We start from the raw sequence: 19,966 nt of genomic DNA on the forward strand, positions 1-19,966 counted from the left end.
CAATAATATAAAGAATGCTCAATACTTGATAGCAAGCAAACCACTCAATTTAAAAATAGACACAAACTTGAATACATTCCACCAAAGTAGATAAAAAGATAAAAGGAAGACAAGTGGTCCTATGGAAAGATGGTCAACATCATTAGCTCTTAAGGAAATGGGAAAGTTAGCTCCTGATAAAAACCACTACACAACTATTAAAATGGCTAACGGGAAAAATGACGATGTCAATGGCGACAATGAAGCAGAGCAAACGGAACTGTCAAATAGCGCCGGTGGGATATGGAAAGTCACCTAAACAGGGCAAACACAAATTCGTAAAGTTAAGAATGCATTCACTATGAGACTCAGCAATCCTGTGCCTGGTTATTTATCCTGAAGATGCGAAAATAACACTCATGTCAACATCAGTACACAAACATTCATGGCAGTTCCACTCATAATTGCATAATTATCCAAAATAAAAAAAAAATTGTTCACTGGACAAATGGTTAAACTGTACTCTGTCATCGCAATGGAACACTACAGCAATAGGGAGTGATAAACTGTCAATACCAGAAACACACTGAGTTAATATCAAATGCATTTGCTGATCAGTCAAAGAAGCCAGATCACAAACATTCTATGCCATTCCATTATATGACACCCTTGAAAAGTCAGAGGTCTAGGGATGGAGAAGAGAGCATCGGCCGTGGTTTCAGGGCTGGGAGAGGATGTGATAAACAAGGGGGCTAGCATGGGGTACAGCGGGCATCTTCAAAAGGTGATAGGACAATTCTGTTTGCTGATTGTGGTAGTGGTGACTTCTTCCTTGTGTTAAAAACATGTAGACCGGTACAAATATATTTTTGCAGTAGCTGAATTAAAAGAATTATATTAAAATAAAAAGGTATTGTAAACCATAAAATAACATACCTTAAAACCAGAGGGCAGATATTAGTCCAAAGTATAGTGCTATCTAGAAACATTTAAAATCAATTCTTGTTGAAAACTGGAGACTTGGACACGTTTAACTCTTGTGTGAGCAGAAGTTGTTGAATCTTGATCCTTATTCCTGGCCATTATCCTATCGCTGATGGCATTTCCAGAGTTTTCCTCCCGGCAGGAGAACCGTGACAAACAAGTCTACATGTGACAGACAGAGAAGCTGAGAGGAGGGAGCCGGGCTGCCCGCCCTGAGCAGGCTCCGCTGCAGCCCACCGCCCACCGTGATAGAAACGTGGTGCCCTCAGCCCTGCTGAGGCAGACCTGACTGAGGTCCGCAGGCCCGGGCCCTTCCCTTACAATTGGGAGGCACCTGTGGACAATGTGGCACCACCTCTGCTATTTATGGGGAAGGGGAGGGTGGAGAGGGATCTAAGGACAGTCTGAAATTTTTATGTAGGACATGTGCATTTTTAAAATAGCTCACACATTGAGAGGAAGTCTAGACAACATTATTCAATGAAGAAAAATAAAAAGATTTCAAAGGCATGATAGTATGAATATCCATATCCAGATGGACCGTTCAGCAAAAAACAAACAAAAGAAACATTTTTATATAAAACATATAACTTGGAGGCACACCTTTAGTATATAAAATATATACTATACAGCCCTTAAACAAGAGATAGCTTTTTGTGCACTGGCCTGGTTTTGTCTAAGAGCTAAAGAATATGTTCTGAATGAATCCATCCTGCTAAAAAATCCCCACAAATTTATGTGAATTTATATATAGTACATAATAACATTGATAGATAATTGTGTTAACTTTTTGTCCCTGTGACCAAACTACCTGAGATAAACAACTTAAAGGAGGAAAAATTTATTTTGGCTCATGGTTTTCAGAGGTGTCCATCCATAGTAGTCTGGCTCCAAGGTAAAAATGTCATGGTGGAAGGGTGTGGCAGAAGGCAGCTGTCCACTCCGGGCAGCCAGGAAGGGGGTGGGAGGTCAGAACGAGAGTGTTAGCACCAGAAGGGGCCAGAGAGAAGATATTCCCTCCCAGGCTATGCCCCAGTGACATGTTCCTTCAGTCAGGTCCCACCTCCCACAGTTTCCACAACCTCCCAATAGTCCTTTTAGCTATCAGTGGATTAATCCACCAACGAGGTCAGAACCTTCAAATCTCCACTGTGAACACTGTTGCTTGAGGACCAAGCATTCAACACTAGAGTCTTTGGGGGACGCTTCATATCTAAACCATTACAGCAATATAGATAGTTACATGTACATGTGTGTAAAGATAGAAAAATAGGACATATTAATGGGATAATTTCAACCGTAGGTTTGCTTGTAAGAGAAAAATAAGTGATAAAAGAGGCCCTTTCTGCTTTATAATTTAAGAAAATATTTTCCATATCAAAGTTAAACATGCAATTTCTTTTAAATGAAAGAAAAGACAAAGGCACCTACTGATGTTAACACTGGCTTCTTAGCCTGATAAAAAGAGATGTAAACTTTATCTTCTGTGATTTTCTGCACTACCGAAAATACTATAGTAAGTAAGTATAACCTGTGAACAGTAAAACACTGTTAAAATTACCGTTGACTAGAATAACCCCCATCTATGCCCTAGCATCCTTTCACAGAACGCCTTCACTATAATTAAGAATTAACCATTTTCAAGTTCTACCCCACACACATGTTCTAATCCCAAATCTTTTTAATTAGTCGAACCTAATCTTCTAAGCTGTCAAAAAGAAATTCATAGAAATGTGAGACATTTGTTTCAAACTTATGAATCGAGTAGAAGCACTTTTAAAAATCCCATTCACCATCCCATTACCCCAGATCAGTGAACCTTCTCCCCTGCATTCTGGATTATTTAGGTTCACTGTCGCATGGTTCAAGGGTGACCACATAGCTGAGATGTGCGGCATGTGTTTTATCACGACCAACCCCAAGGCCAGCAACTTAAAAGAGAAACTGCCTGTTCCTTGCTCACATTACCACATGCTTCCCTGGGGAACCAGGTGAGTCAGCCTCATGTTTTCAGGTGCATTAAGGCAGGGAAAAGGGAATGTGAGGAGTCACACTATTGGCAAAGGTGGTGTGACTCTCTTTCTCTCCTATTTCATAAGCCAGAAACCATCCTTCACCCCCAAAAGGCAGAAAAATGAAATCCTACCATTTGCTCAGAAGAAACAGTGAAAACCTTTGTGAACAGAAACTATGACAACCAGACAGAATGGTACAATAGTCAGAAACTGACATTGGTAAAAACAGGAGGAATTTAGCCCATGAAGATACGTTTTTCATGTAACAGATTTGTTTCAAAATGCATGGTAAAAAAAAGTTTGACACTTTTTTTCTATTGCCCTGAAATTGTTCTTGAAAACGGAATTTGATAGAGATTATTAAGCTTTTCTCTAAAGGAAAAAATAAAACCTTAAGCTAATTGGCCATTTTCACATAACAGTACTACCAAGTAAATCTAGAGAATTACTAGTTTAAAAAAAAAAAAAAAAAGATTTGTGTTAGATCCTGACATTAGCAAGATTTAAAAAAATGAATATTTGTACTTAATTGGTTTATTTGACAAAGGATTTTTGAATGCCCACTAAGAGTTGTGGATTTGGGTCCAAAGTACTCAGCATCAATCTTTTGGGTGTCTGTCATAAATACTAATATGTAAGCATCATAAATAAATAAGATATAGGCTCAATCTGTCTGGAAATGTGCATAAACTAGTTTCTGGATTATGTTAGCACAGAGTCCTTGCCTTGAGGATATGGTATGTGGCATGAGCCTGGCTCCCTGAAGTTAACACAGGCACTTACCCAGAAACTTAAAATTAGGACAAATACTTATGAAAATGTATGCGCTCACAGAAGTTAAGAAATTATGGGTTTTGACCTTGAGAAACAGCTCTGTCTATTCATAAAATATTGATAAGGCATTATGCATTCCTTCCTGCCCACCCCAAGTCTCATCTCCAATTTAGAATCCCTGTTTCCCTGCACTGCCCTATAGTCGCCCAATTTTCTATAGAGAAAAGCCCCCTGACTTCAGATGTGAGGACATTGTGTTTTGCAATCCCCAAGCACTTGTGAAAGATCAGGCCCTTCTCTTATATCTAATAAATAGGCTGCATTTTCACACACATCAGAGTAACTGACGATACAGAAGTTTCCAGTTCTGGATAGCTGATATTTTTCAGTTTACAACCACATGTTTGGGTTTCACTGGAACACTCCCCAAAATATCCCAAGGTCCAGTTTTAAAATGAATCATCAATAAAATAGTTAAATCCTAGAATTTGGGAATCATGTTTTCTTTTTTTAAAAAAGATCATCCATTGAATTAAAAAAAAGATATAATGGGAAATAATGTGTATCTAATTATTAATGTACTATAGAAATTAGCTTTTATATTGCAATTTATATTGCAATTACCTTCTTTGTGTTATAAAGCAGAACAATACAGAAGAAGAACTTCTTTATTAATGCCTAATAGCATGGCAATTTAAAATATTCAAGTTTCTTTAATAAGGTAGTGTATGAAATGTTACTTAATTTGACAAGATTAATTATACAATTAATTTAAGACTGCTCTCAATTAAATTAGTAAAAATTCTTAAGCTTGCTGCTTTTGAAAAGAGTGCTGGAATCTAGCATGAAGTGAGATACCTATTAAACATGATATTAATTAGACAAAGATGGAATAATGCATGTTTTGTTACCATAAAGGGCATTGTCAGAGAGTTGGTAACGAGGCATTATTTCATTACTTTAATAATAATGATGGAACCCAGCCCTCTAAACAATAGAGACGCTTCCATAACAGGGCTGGAAAATACAGTGGCTTCGGACAGTGCTCAGAAGAACCCAGGGTAACAACAATAAAGCCTCTCTCCTGGTGAACAGGACTGTATTTTGGCATCTCTTAGAGGTGTCGCCATGGGTAGCTGACTGCCCTATGTCTCAGAGGTGGAATAACCCTGCTGGACCCACCGTGGTGGAGGCACTGCTCCTGAGCTATTTAGGACCAACGGCTTGAGCTCATCAAAGTTCCATGTTTACTTCGATCCAAGTCAACAGAGAGAGGCCAATTAAATCCATTTCACTGAAATATAACCACAAAATCTTCATTTATGTATTTACCATGAAGCATTCTAATTTATCGTTTGGGGGACCCAAAACCCCAATTCCCAGATCTACAGTGAGCCCTTTCATGATGTTAAATTTCCTGGAAAGTCATATCAGTGATCTCAAAGCGTCTCTGATGTTTAAGAAATATGGACTATAATTCATGCAGGCTGTGGTACAGCCCAGGGTTTTATTCCTCTCTTACCATAAGAGCACCTCTATGGTGACTAGGTGTTCCCACTGCCTGGATTTGCTCTCTCTCCTACTTGGCTCTTCACCCATGGGGAAGTCTGGCCTAATTCTACGCTGAAGCACATGGGGGCTAAGGTGGAGGAGGTACTGATTGTCCATACTCTGCAAGCTGAATAGGAAAGAGGAGCTGGGAAACTGGAAGGAAGCCCACTGATCTGGGCATAATTCAATCTTATTCTGGGCTAGGAATCATTCTGAAAATTTTATGTAACTTGCACACTTTGCTTGCTAAGAGCTGAATTTCTTAATTCAAGCTTCATACTTCCAGGGGAACCAAAAGCTCCTAACATATTGAATATAACGGTTCCTTGAGCTGCAGTTGGGGTTGAGGTTGGGTTTAAAGCAAGATGCAGTGTCTCTGCTAATTCATGTGGGCAGGAGGAGGCATTTTTTTTCTGCATCCAGACTCATGGTGTTTGTGTGTAGATCATAGACTGGAGTCAGACCCGATTCTTCCTGAATTTCAGCTCTCCCTAGGCTCTAGACAGAGGAGCCACTGAACAGGGCAAAACCACAGCAGGGTGCATGGAGATGCGTTGGAGAGCAGTTGAACAGAAAGCAGGAGCAACACACATTCCACTACTACCAAGGGTTCCCAAAGACCACTCAGAAGAACCAAGGTAGTGCCTGTGTGTTGAAACAAAAGAAAAGAGAAAAAAAATTTCTCACAATTCTTTAAATACATCACATAGGAGTCTTAACTTCCAAATGCAGGTTGGTCTTAATTTATAAATTATAGTCAGTAGTTCATGAGGAAATACACACAGAGAGAACGTTTCCTAAACTCATCATTTTAAGATAAGAAAAAAAAATGCCACGTAAGTCAAGCCCACACAGGGAGTGGTAGGATTGGAACTCAAGTCCAGGTTTTTTTGCTCTCTCACATGTTTTGTGTTATACATTGTCATTAGGTAAGTCTTGTAAAGTTGTTCACTATATAAATAACTATAAATCGAAAATGCCCCCAATTATAACAATCACTGAAAAAAATGTTCTTTTGCTTCATATTATACATGTTCAGTAAGACAGTTGTCCAAAGATGGTGGTCATTATGGAAACAATAGCTTGCATTTATTGAGTGCTTGCTGTGTGCCTGGCGTCTTTCTAGAGACAGAGCATCTCCCTATTGACATCCACTATAAATTGGGGACCAGGTTTCCTCCAGAACAAACGATGGCATTAACACTTAAAATCAAGATTCTTAATGTATGGTGGAAAGAGCATCTCATTAGTATGTGCATTCTACATGCATTTAACTCTTCTCTCCAGTCACTTCACAGGTATTTAGAAGTGATCTGATTAAAATGCACCGCACACGTATTAAAATTTCCATCTTACAAGAAGTTCTCCCTGACTCCACCTGAGTGGAATGCTTAAGTAAAAACAGTACAACCACCCTCAATAGGAATTTAACAAGAAATGTAAAAAGGTCCTCTAAATGGAATTGCCCTGCTGTCTATCATCTATCCATCTACCTATTTATCATCAATGTCTGTTGGCCCTGTTGGTAACACACACACACACTCACACACACACACACACACACACTCTCACTCACTTACTCTCTCTCTCTCTCTCTTTCACTCCCAATCAAATCAGTCAAATCAGTCCTGATCTTCACAGGACAGTCCTCTCTGAGAATAACGGGTTATCTACAGGGAAATACAGTATTTAGCTGCAACCCACCAAGCTGTGCCTACCTGGGGTTAAACAGGAAGTGTCATGGTGTCCCACAAGGGCTGGATTTGTTTTCTGGAGACTCTCAGCAGGAAGTTTCTACCACAAACCAAGCAGAGCCTTTCACATTTCCTCCAGGTAGAGCAGGGCATGGCCTACCCAGGATGATGCAGCCCCCCAGGAAGCCCAGGGCAGATGGAGGAGGGGAAACAGGAAGACAAATAGCAGCAGCCACACACAGGCCGAGTTCCAGAGCAGGTGGGAGGGAGCCAACCTTCCGTGGAGAGGCAAGAGCAAAGTCTACATACTTAAACACTGGGCCTTAGGCACGAGCTCCAGAAACAAAACTGAGAGTCACCGAGGGCTGGCCCCAAAGAGAGTGCAACTCTGGAGGCCACTGAAGAGGAACCACCTTGGGTGGGGACTAGGATTCCTTTAATCCAGATTTTCTGGAGGAAGAACTGGTTTCTAATATCAGACTCATTATACATCCTTCATAGCAATGTCTTTATTTACTACATGAATAATAATATGTACAATAGGACTCCCTCTTATCAAAGATGCTCTTTGCAAGCTTACAAAAATCCCCCGAATTTCAAACATCACTGAAGTATGTTCTCTAATTTCATGTACTCTGTGGATAGAAGTCCCAAGGCGATAGTCATTATGAAATAAAGACTCCCATTAATTGAGTTCCTACCTTGTGCCTGGAATCATTCTAAGCACTTTGCATGTGGTTCACTTGCTGAACCTGAGGTTAATCAAAGTGGGAGTTCATAGGTGTAGGACCTGCTAGAGGGCTCAGGGTTCAGGACCCTTGAAGCCTATTCTTGGATCCCACAGCAAACTATGTCTACTGGATAGACAGGTGTCTGCAGAACAGTGAGTGCCACTGATTGACTGCCAAGCCATGAACCTCTAACATTTGAACAATGCTCACATTTACTTAACCCTAAATGTGAGCATTGTTCAAATTTGGGTCTCATCAAAATAACCAATGATCACATCTCACTCAAGGTTGCCTCAAAACAGTGAAAATCAAGAATATTAAGTTTGAGACTGTTACTATTTAGAAAATTTACCTATGCCTTTACCTCTTGACCTATCATCAAACTCAGAATCAATCTCAAAGATAAATTATTAAAAATAAAAAGACTTGGAAGATTTATGATAACACAAGAAAGGAAATAACTCCAATGCCTCTCAGCAGGGGAGTGGTTCAATAAGCTCTGGTGTAGTTGTTCAAGGGAATTCTATGCATATGTGAGAATGAAGAATAAAACATCTATATTCCAGTGTGGAGTGATCCCCAGAAATATACAGGTAAGGGAAGAAAGAAGAGAGAGAGAAGAGAAGGGTGAAGGAGAATCATGGTGTTTGGTTGTGGAGTAAGATAAGAGGGAAACGTTCACACACATTTACTTTTATTTATGCAAAGGAGTATTGGAATGTAATAAAATACTATTGCAAATAGCCACCTATTCTAGGAGGAGTCAGGGCACTGAATAGAGGAGAGTTGGGTGGAAGTGAGACTTTTCTGAAAATAGCATTATAATTATTCAGGTTTAAAATAGCTGTATTGAAGTATAACTCACATACAATAAGCAGCACATGGTTAAGGGCATGATTTGACAAGGTTTGACTAATGAAACCATCACTGTAATCAAGATAGTAACGTCGCCACCAACACAAAGTCTTCTCCTGCCCTTTGTGACACTCCCCTTCAGCTCTTTCCTTGCCCCGCCCCTTTCTCCTCCTTCCTCCATCCCACCTGCATTCTCCAAGTCTCCACTGGTCTGCTTTCTGTCACTATAGACCTGCTTTCTGTCACTATAGATCAGTTGGCGTTTTCTAGAATGGCATATAAATGGACTCTTACAGTACTGATCTTCTTTTTTTGTTGGCTTCTTTCACTCAGCACAATTATTTTGAGACTCATACGTGTTGTTGCATGTATTAATAGTTCTTTTTCCGGCAAAATAGTACTCCACTCTATAGATATACCCCAGTTTGTCCATTCACTGACTGGTGTTTAACCATTCAATGCATTTATCTTCTAGGTGTGGCCACTGCAAATAAACCTGCTAAGACTATTCATAAGGGTGTGTGGACATAGGCTTTCATTTCTCTTGGGCAAATACCAAATGTGGAACCAATGGATCTTGTGGTACGTATATATTGAATGTATAAAAAGGTGGGGATGCTTTGCAAATGCATTGTTTTACATGAATGACGAGAGTGTGTGAGAGTTACGGGTGCTACACATCCTGACAACACCGGGAAGGCCAATTGCCTTAATTTTAGTCATCAATTAGGTATTTAAAGTTCACTCATGGTAGTCTCATTTGCATTTCTCAAATAAATAATAATGTTCATAATGCTTTTATATATTTATTTGACACGCATTTCCTCTTTGATAAAGCATCTATTTAAATTGTTTGTCCATTTTTAAATTGGATTGTTCATTTTATTCATATTGAGTTTTAAGAGCTTGTTATGTATTCTGAATGCAAATCATTTATGATACATTATATTCTACTTGTCTCTATTCTATTGTTGTGATAACTTCCAGTTTTATAGATATTAGAAACCCTATATTACATTGCTATTTTTGTTTAAAAAGTGAATTATCTTTTAAAATATAAGATGTATGAAATATATTTAAACAGAACAAACACAAATTAATACTATAACAAATTATATAATACTTAAATAGATTACATATATTGTATATCAGGTGATACATATGATATTTAAATATACATGCTTATAATATTTACTTGTGATATTTAAATATACATGTTTGTTTCAGAGGAGAAATCTTCTTTCATCCTTTCCTTTTCTTTGTTCCTCTGTACCTAATGCCTGGCTTTTCTTTGACTGCTTTTTAACATTTTTCCTTACCATTGGTTTTGTGCAGTTTGATGATAATGTCCTTAATATACTTCTTTGTGGTTCTTGGGCTTGGGTTTTCTGTAGTACCAGAATCTGCAGGTTCATGATTTTTGTCAAATTTTTTAAATGTTTATATATTATTTCTTAACTATTGCTTTTGAATCTCCCTCTTCTTTCCTTTGAGGACTTCAGTTGGCATGCTTAAAGTTGTTCCCCAACTCACTGATGTGCTTTGTATTTATTTAAAATATTTCTCCTCTGTGTGTACAATTTCTACTGTTATGCCTTCATGACCACGGATATTTTCTTGTGCAATTCTAAGTTGGTATTAATTCCATCCAGCATGTTTTAAATATCAAACACAGTCATTTTTGGTCCTTAGAAGTTCAATCTGGATCTTTTTCACATCTTTTATATCTTCCTTTAACTTTTAAATTTATGATAGAATGAAAGTGTCCTATCTTTTTAAGTCCTTGTTCACTAATTTTAAAATCATTTCATTTCTGCATTAGGTTTGATTGCATTCTTTCTCTGATAAATTTTACTTTCCCATTTCTTTGCATGCCTGGTCGCTTTACTAGATGCCAGAGGTTGTGACTTCTACTTTTTTGGATATTCACTGTCTTTGCATTCTTATTAGTGGTCTACAGTTTTATTAAGTTACTTGAAAATCATTTGGTCCTTTTGATTCTTGCTTTTCATATTATCAGGTAGGGCCAGGTCGCAGTTCAGTTTAGAGCTCATATTTCCCAACTATTGTGACAAACCCTTCTGGGTACTGTAATGTGCTGTGCATTACAAAGCTCTGTGAGTTGGCTGGCAGGCACACGTCCTGTCTGTGCACTGAGTACTATTACTTCGAATCCACTGGGACATGCTTTCCAGGCCTGGCCCAGGGGTTCACTCCTGCATTGATCAGGTCTCTGTTGAACACTGGGAGGGATCTTTGTGGATATCTAGAGTTCCCTCTGTGTAGCTCTTTCCCCCTACATTTACTGCACAGCAATCTCAAGTATATTGGAATTTCTCTTTACAATACTCATTCATGAAGTTAGGGAGTCTTTCATGCCCTGCCTGGGTTTCTCCCAATTTGGCGACAAACTTGGTCAATTCATAGGCTCCGTTTCATTTATTTTTTTCTTTCTCAATTTCGGTTTTCCTTCAAAGCCTGATAGCTAGTGTTTTGTGAAGCAGTATTTTTTTTTTTTTTTTTTTGGTCTGGATATTTAGTTGATTCAGGGAAAGGACAAATATAGCCCCCTGTTTTTTTAATTTGTTCTGAGGTAGAATTCCTTTACCATACTATGTGGTTTAATCTATTAAAAATAGTCTCTAAAAACTGATAAAAGACTAAAATAAATTAACATAATTGTACACCAAGTTAATATCATACCCACCCAGAAAATAATTATTCTAATTTATTTAGAGCACACAATTTTGCCTTTTCATCTTTAAAGGTGTTTTGTTTTTGTTGTTTTTTTTTTTTTTTTTTTTTTTGATACTAGGGATTGAACCCGGGGCACTATACCACTGAAATACAACCCCATCCCTTTTTTTTTTTTTTTTAAAGAGAGAGAGAGAGAGAGAGAGAGAGAGAGAGAGAGAATTTTTTAATATTGAATTTTAGTTTTCGGTGGACACAACATCTTTATTTTATTTTTATGTGGTGCTGAGGATCGAACCCAGCACCCTGTGCATGCCAGGCGAGCACGTTACCGCTTGAGCCACATCCCCAGCCCATCCCTTTTAACTTTTTATTTTGAAACAGGGTCTTGCTAAATTGCTTAGGGCCTACCCAAATTGCTAAGGCTGGCCTTGAATTTGTGATCCTCCTGCCTCAATCTCCCAAATGACTGGGATTACAGGCTTGTGCCACTGCACCTGGCTCTGGTTATGTACTTTTAGGCTTCATAAGAAGGACATAAGAAAATCCTAGACCTTATTTAAAAGCATAATTATTTACGGTAATAATGGTAATTATATATTATAATGTAATACAAATAAAAAATTATGCTAATGTGACGAGAAACAGAAAATTCAGCATGAGAGAAAAGATAGATATGATTACAAAAGATGCAAATGATTATAATATTTACTGATGAATGGAAATTTTAATAAAATGATTTTTTTCAAAAATATTTCTTTCTTAGCTTTGTCTGTTGAAGAGGTCTAGACTAAATGACAATCCAATATACACACAAAGGACTCTGAATATGGACTCTAAGTCCCATTTCCACCACATGAATGAGGACTCTTTGGAGAATTTGCTGCTTCCACCAGGTTGAGCTAAATAAATGCCAGTAGATCCTGGACACTTTTATTGTACCCAAACAAGAAGATTTTTAATTAGCTTCAGGACATGTGAAAAGAAAAAAAAAAGAGCTGGGGCCTTCCTCCCATTGATCAAACATGGGATAGTTTGACCATTAATAAAAATGACTGCTATAATTATTTAAAACATAGTTCTATTGGATCATATGATAAAGAGAGAAAGGGGAAAATGTTGGTTTTTATACACAGTGACTAGTAAATGGAACATAAGCTTTTTCTCTGAAAACCAACACTGAATTGGAAAGATTTAAGCATCTATCTTACATTCCTACCTCACATGTATTTCTAAATCGCTAAGAGACTCGTAAGGTGTTCTTCAAAGAACTCTTCCAGCCAGTTCTTAATCCTGTGTCAGAAAATATGTATGAAACTTAGAATTTTGCTTCTCTTTACCAAAGGCATAAATGTAAATGTGAACAGAATAAAAGTGGATGGAAGTTTTGGTTTACTTATTCTTGTATAAATCTAGTACATTAAAATTCCATTTGTCAAGAGGAAAATACCAATATGACAAATAGACAAAGCATTTTAAACATAAGAAATGGATCTGTCTTTTTATACTAAAGTAACCATTTATGGATAATTATCCTAGCTATCTCTGTTTTATGAGCACAGCATGTACCAAGAAAGGTGATGGTATATCTCATCCCATCAAAAAACCAAAACTTATTGGGAGATCCTGAGCAACTCCATACTTTTCCTGATGAGTTTGAGGCAATGTTTACTAGAGGATGAGGTGACTGGGCAAGAGGCACAGAAAAGATAAAAGAGTAAAGGGCAGAAATTTTCTTTGAACACAACCATCTCTTAGGAAATTCTATTAGCAATATTCTCTATGAAATTAAAACCGAACATGAAAAAGTTCATGAGACAGAATTCTTAAAAAATGAGAAAGAGCAAAACTCCAAGCACAATTTTTTTTTTCTAAAAAGGAAATATACAGTTTGGAGCACAGGAATTTAGGGAAGCCACCCGATGCCTGGCTATATGAGTAGTTTGGGCAAGTTACATTTCTGCACCAGTCTTTTATCTATATCATTGGGCCATCACTTGCACCTATAACATAGGGTTGTTGAAAGAATAAAATGAGTTGATGTATACAAGTAATTAAGTAAAAACTGCTCCAGAATAAGTGTTTGACAGAGTTAGTTGGGATTATTCCTTTGATGTAAGGTTTTTCATAAGCCCAACAAATTTCAATATATCTGGGTGAGGTAGAGAGTTACCTGTTCATGTCTTAGGGCATAGGATGTGAAACAAACCCAGAGAGTCTTTGAGGTTGAGGAGGAGATCACCTGAGAAGAAAAAGCATATGAGAGAAGTCTAACTGGAGCATGCAGGTGAAATTGGGCCTTGTAAAGTCGGGTGGTGTTTCCCTGTTAAAGAGAAACATGGCCTCCTGGAAACTTTGGTGGCCAGCCTCATTGGTAGATCTATAAGGCAGTGTTCAGTAGAGACATCAGTGGTGCATAGGGAAAATAGTTCCTGGTCACAGCTAGGTTATTGCCCAGGTATTTGGAAGAAAAAACACCTCCTTCTGTCTTACTCATCAGTGGGTCTTATAATTTTTTCTGTTTCAGTATTACTCTCTTTGCCGTGTATTTTCTTTTTTTTTTTTAAAGAGAGAGTGAGAGAGAGGGGGAGAGAGAGAGAGAGAATTTTAATATTTATTTTTTAGTTTCCGGCGGACACAACATCTTTGTATGTGGTGCTGAGGATCGAACCTGGGCCGCACGCATGCCAGGCGAGCGCGCTACCGCTTGAGCCACATCCCCAGCCCTGCCTTGTATTTTCTAAGAGGTCAAGTCACCTTTAATGCCATCATCCGTATTTAATTTGCCACTCGCTTCTTCCCCCCACCCTTTATTTGCTCCCTTGAGTATAAAGGAATGCAAGATTCTATTCTTTGACATTTTCACATTAAGCAATTGGAATCATGAATTTTCTCTAGGAAAAACTACTGAAGCACCATTAATGTTATTGATCTTAGTGAAGTGGGTTTTTTTAGCATTAGACTTTTTTTTTTTTTTAGTTGTAGATGGACACAATACCTTTATTTTATTTATTTATTTATTCGTGGTGCTGAGGATCACATGCTAGGCAAGCACTCTACCACTGAGCCACAACACTACAGCCCCTTATTGATGATCTTAATAGAGAGCTTTGCTAGCTCTGAATTAGACATTCTCTAATAGAAATGAGAGTTCATAGGTGGAGGGGGCACACCAGTCTGGATAAGAGTGGAGGGTAATAAGGTAGCATGACCCCACTTGTCTCCAGGCCCTGATGACTTGCCACCAAAGAACTCTCTGGACAGGTGGGGTCATCAAAAGCCTAACCATTTCCATTTTTAAGAATTCATAGTTAGGGGTCTTAAGAAAAAGATGCTGTGTTTCTTTATCCCTCCCTTACAGCAAGGAAAAGAGAACCCAAATAATTATTGGATAATAATTTCTGGACTGAAAGGACTGTATAATAAATCACCCAGAAATCAATTTGAAGACATTCATAGAACAGGTCACTGGCATTGTTGCAAACAGGTCTAGACTGATCTAATCTTCCATGACAGAATGGCAGGGTTGCTGGATTGGGGAGAAATAATGGATATAATCTATCTCAAGTTCAGCAAGGTGTAGATCCTGGCTCTCATGACATGCTCATTAATAATCCTGGCATGACATTCTCTATCAATGTTCCTTGCTCTGCTCTGACACAGGTTTCTGTTGGTCCCTATTGCTCTTCTGGGTGGTTTATTCCTGCATTCATGAAGCCAGACTTTGGGGCCTAAGAATGTCGGTGCCCTCTGCAGGGAGGGTCCTGCTCTGACTCATTTCCTTGGACAAGGACACCACTTTCAGGCTTAGCACCAAATCCCCTTGCTGAGCATCATCACCGTCTCCTTGTGCTCCTGCAGCTCTGTTTATTTCTCTTCTCCATGAGAGACCCTTATGCTCTTGCCTGCGTCCACATTTAAAAATCACACCATCTGTAGGGAGATAATTAATGTGTCAGTCTGGGTTACTGGCCCGATGTTGGTGGATGAATTCTGTGGACATGGTTTAATAAGACTCTAAAATGTTTTAGGTGGCGTGGAAGAAAATTGACAAGAGGTAAAAACATGGAATGAACAGCGCATTGAATTATACCAAGCAGAGGCGGCATAGGTTCATAAGGATTAAGAGCCCAGACTCTAGAACCTTCTTACTTGGGTTTGAATCCTTAAACTACCTTACAGCTGTGTGTCCTTGGGTAATTTACTTAATTTCTCTCGGTCACCTTTTCCTTATCTACACTGTGTTTTCAATCTTTGTTTAGATACTGCTTGAATAGGATTATTCAAGTCAGTTTTACATAATTAACGTTGAATGTATTAACTGATGGATGCGGGGTGAAAAAAGGAAAACTGTAAGCATTAGTCTCAATTGGGCCACTCCATTATGAAGTGTTTAAATTGTTGAGTTTCACAATCTTTATTCTACATTATAAAATAATCTGGATTTGTGCATTTATATTGGAAATTAACATGATTAGTAACATTATGTCAATAATTTTTTTTGGAAAAACTTTCAGAACTTAATGTGTTCCTAAGATTGAGACTGCCATTGTAGCCAATTTTTTAATGATTATAGGTGTCACTTAGAACAGGGAAATCTTGTTCAGGCTTCTTCCCGTTTATAATTAAAAGCAGTTTTCACGAAGTAACTAGTCCTAGTTGTGCCTATTTGAAAGTCTTTCTCTCTTTTATTTTTCTTTCTTGTAGACAAGAGTACTGCCTTAACAAATACGGATCAAGCCACACTCCTGGAGGTTTGAAACTAAGAAGCCTAAGGCGAACTGAAGAGTCCTTGAGGTTCTTTCGGTCCTTAGTGGTTACAAACTTGGTAAAGGACTCTGACTGTATACACCCCAATGTCCTTCCCTGATGGAAGGACCAGCTCTGATAGACCCACCTTCCTGTGAGCCTCGTAGACTATATATGGCCTCATACACTTAGCATTTGGAATCTACTCACAGGAATGACATGACCCTGATGTTGGGAGGTCACAAGGAGCATGACCGGAGGCGTCCTTGCTCTGGCTTGGTCTCCTCTGTCCCCTTGCTGTCTGTCTTCGTCTGTCTGGACTGCAGAAGCAGAGCACCTGTGGTCTTCCTGTATGTTATTCTTGGGGCTTATCAACAACATTAATTTATTACTCACTGTTCTGGGGGCCAGGAACTTTAAGTTCCAAGTGCTGCCTGATTTGATGTCTGGGGAGGGCCTTTTTGGTTCACAGATGGCCGTTTTCTGCATCCTTGTGTGGTCAAAGGTGTGCAGGAGCTCTTCACGGTCTCTTATCAGAGCACTGATTTCATTCCTAGGGACAGATGACCGAATCTTCTCCCAAGATCCCTTTTCCTAATGCCATCATGTGGGGATTAGGAATTCAACAGCGTTTGGAGAGAACACACACGTTCTGTCTGCGGCATCTCACCAGGTGCCATTCAGGTGCACCTCTTCTCCATGGAGTTGCATGGGGCTGGGAATATAAACTAGCAAATACCTTCTCAGGAAGACTGTCTCGAGTACTGCCAGAGAATCATCACAGGAAGTACCAGAAGTGCCTTAGGAAAACGGCTCCTCAGGATTTCTCAAGCAGACGCTTCAAGAATCAGTAAAGGGACAGACACAAATCAGCATCTGAAAGCATGAGGGCTTTTTCTTTTTCTCTTACTCAGATTTAAATTTAACTGAAGCCAGGTTGGGACATAGTGGGGTTGAATTGAAAGGAAGGGCAGAGGCAGAGGGAGGGGAAGATGCTGAGGTCCATGAAGAATGAGAGATAGCTTTTCTGCATAAGGCTATGCCTATGACCTTAAATACTTAGCTGTGTACCAGCCCACCTACCTGTATTCTGACCACGGGACTTTTGCATATCACCAAGCACATTAGCTTTTAGTTTTGAGAACTATACACATAAAGATTGAGAAAAATTTTAGTAGGAAGTGGAGGAAGTGGTGTACCTTGAATTATGATGCTTCTAGTCTTTTGACTATAACTAGCACAGCCATGAGAATGTTGAGTATACAAATACACCTTCCCAGATGCCTTTATCAGCCTGTTTTGAATTCAGTTAGAATCTCCCTGCTCTTCTCTTCAAGTCTACACCATAGGTCTGCTCCTATTGAACAGGAGTGAAGCTGCCACAAAGTTGGAAGTCTGCAAAAGAGGAGGGGAGGAGTTTCCCATGTTCAGAATTTCAGGCCTTCTTTTGACACCCTCTGGAAACACCCCTGCAGCAGAGGGACTCCCCTTGGAGTCCAGGAGGGAAAAACTCATAAAAACCTTAATGCAACCACCTTAGAGCAGGAAATAGAGCATAACAGTTGTGTGGAAGAGGCCCTCGTACCCAGGAGCGAGTGGCTCCAGCAAGATGCTTAACATACTCCACTTCTGGGCACTGCAAGTGCTCGATGATGGGAGCGCAAGGGAGGTGTGGACAAGGCCTCCCGCGAGAGGCTGTGAGGCTGAAATAAGTCAGTCAAGTGCAAGTAGCACAGTATCTGGAACATAGTGAGTTCTCAATGAACATCACCATTAGGAAGAAAGAGTCAAGTGTCATTGGTGGGCTGAATATGTTAAAATATGTTTTATAACTTTATATTTATTTTTAAGTATGTGTAAGATATGTATGTGTGTGTGAGCACACACACATGCACACACACATACATATAAGGGTTTAGAATCCCTTATCCAAAATGCTTGGGACCAGAAGTGTTTTGAATTTCATATATTTTTTTTTCAAATTTTGGAATACTTGTATATACATAATGAGGTGCCTCGGGAATGGACCCAAGACTAAAGCTGAAATTCATTATGTTTCAAATACTTTGAATACACTTCATACTCATGACCTGTAATGTGCAATTTTACCCAAGATTTTTAGTGCACCTCTGTTCTGACGGCAATCCTTCATGCAAAGCCAAGTGCAGAATTTTCTCCTTCTGCTGTCGTGTCAGTACTCAGAAGCGATCAGGTTTTGGAGTACTTTGGGTTTCAGATTTTTGGATTAGGAATGCTCAACCCACATATGTTGAACATCCCTAATGTATTTATGTGCATAAAACAGAACAGTGTGACAACTTGTGGTAATGTTTTCAAACAGTATATAATTTGTGTAGTAATGGAAGAGGGAGATAAACAAACGATTGTTTCTCATGAGAACTTCTAATTCCTGTGCCTCCAAAAAGAGAGAAATTGTTTTGGACTATGAGGACTATGGGTTTTTATCTTAATCAGAACTTAAAAAACCCCAAGGTCTATGGAAATGTTTAAAAAAAGAAAGAAAGAAAAAGCATATATACATACATTTTAAAACAAGTGAGTTAACACTTTCTTAACATTCCAGGGATTTTTTTTTTTTTTTGTATGTGAGACAGATTTAAATGGAGAAAAGAGCAAAGGATTTTGTAAGTAACCTAGCTGAAAAAGCTTTCATTAGAATCTTTAAATTCCAAACTTAAAAAAAATGGTGTGTTATTAGGACTTTCCATTTATATCAAGAACTTTTTTTTCAGAAAAAAAAAGAGAATGAGAAAAATTTTACACTAGAGGTTGCATTTGTTTTCAGATATTACAGTTGATTAAAAATGGGGAAAACAGTCAAATGTCCAGCCCTGCTCTTTGAAGTAGTTTAATTTTGCAGCATGGGATCAAAGTGTGGAGCTGCATTTCCTCTGCCTGTTCTGAGAGGTTCTCGCTGCAAAAGGTCATTCCAAACCAGTTTCCCTCTTTGAGAGCACTTACGTGTCTTCCTCTGATGTGCATAAGGGTCTGAATTTGGTCATGCAAAATAAAAGATTTAAAGGAATGGAAGACACTGTGAGCACGTTTTGAAAGTAATTATTTATTTATTAACTTTTTATTTAGAAATAATTGTAGATTCATTCAAAGTTGTCAAGTGAGGATACACACACACACACACACACACACACCCCAGCACTTACACACACAGACACACACACACACACACACACACACACACACACCAGCCATTTCATCTAACAGCCTCAGCCTGGAGGCACCTTCAATCAACAGCAGCCTATTCACCAGAGGGAGGCCAGAAAGCCTCTAATTCTGATAGCATTTGTCCTAGAATCAGGTCAAGCCCAGGAGGCTGAATAAAAATGGAAGAATTATCTGGGGTCAGAACCAAGACCCCTGTATCAAAGCCTTGATTATCAATGACCAAACAAAATGACCCGACAGATTGGAAGAACATTTATATGATGCATATAATTTTCAGCCATTATCCCTTTCCATTCTCATAGAGAGAAATGCGCAATACTAAGCACAATAGCTCTTAAGAGGTCTGAGTCCTTCAATTCCATCAGGAAACAGAGCACAAATACTGACTTCCCAGACTGCTAGTGTCACATCCATTACCTCTAATATGGGTGCTCCGAGAATGGGAGATGTTTTTCCGGCCATGCTTTTAAAAGCTTACACGCTAACACATGTGAATGGGACACCCGGCCGGCTGGAGGCAATGGGATGATGTGCCCCATGGCTAGTACATCTGCTGACACCTCTCCCTACTGAAGCCTTGCTGAGCATCGCAGATCAAAGTATGGGGTCATTCCCCAAGAAGCCCAGATAACCACTGGACAAAGATGTAGGCTGCCGCAACCTACTAACTATGCTTGGCATTGGAAGTGGAACTTAGTCGGGGGTTACTGATGATAGAGGGGGGCTTCCCCAAGCA

General features: G+C 39.0%; 2 protein-coding genes across 2 annotated transcripts in view; one reads left to right on the top strand and one right to left on the bottom strand.

Moving 5' to 3' along the window:
* Positions 1–9,165, top strand: part of LOC308649646 (uncharacterized protein) — a 294,900-nt gene extending 285,735 nt beyond the window's left edge. The window contains exon 5 of the transcript XR_014022139.1: positions 9,059–9,165. The gene's annotated coding sequence lies outside the window, so the exon portion shown is untranslated. The remainder of the gene's footprint in view (positions 1–9,058) is intronic.
* LOC308649645 (uncharacterized protein) overlaps positions 1–19,966 on the bottom strand; it is a 626,952-nt gene that overhangs the window by 55,291 nt on the left and 551,695 nt on the right. The gene's annotated exons all lie outside the window — the stretch shown is intronic.

Source organism: Spermophilus citellus (genome assembly GCF_964194105.1).
Source record: "Spermophilus citellus genome assembly, chromosome: 5".
In the NCBI taxonomy this organism is placed as follows: Eukaryota; Metazoa; Chordata; class Mammalia; order Rodentia; family Sciuridae; genus Spermophilus; species Spermophilus citellus.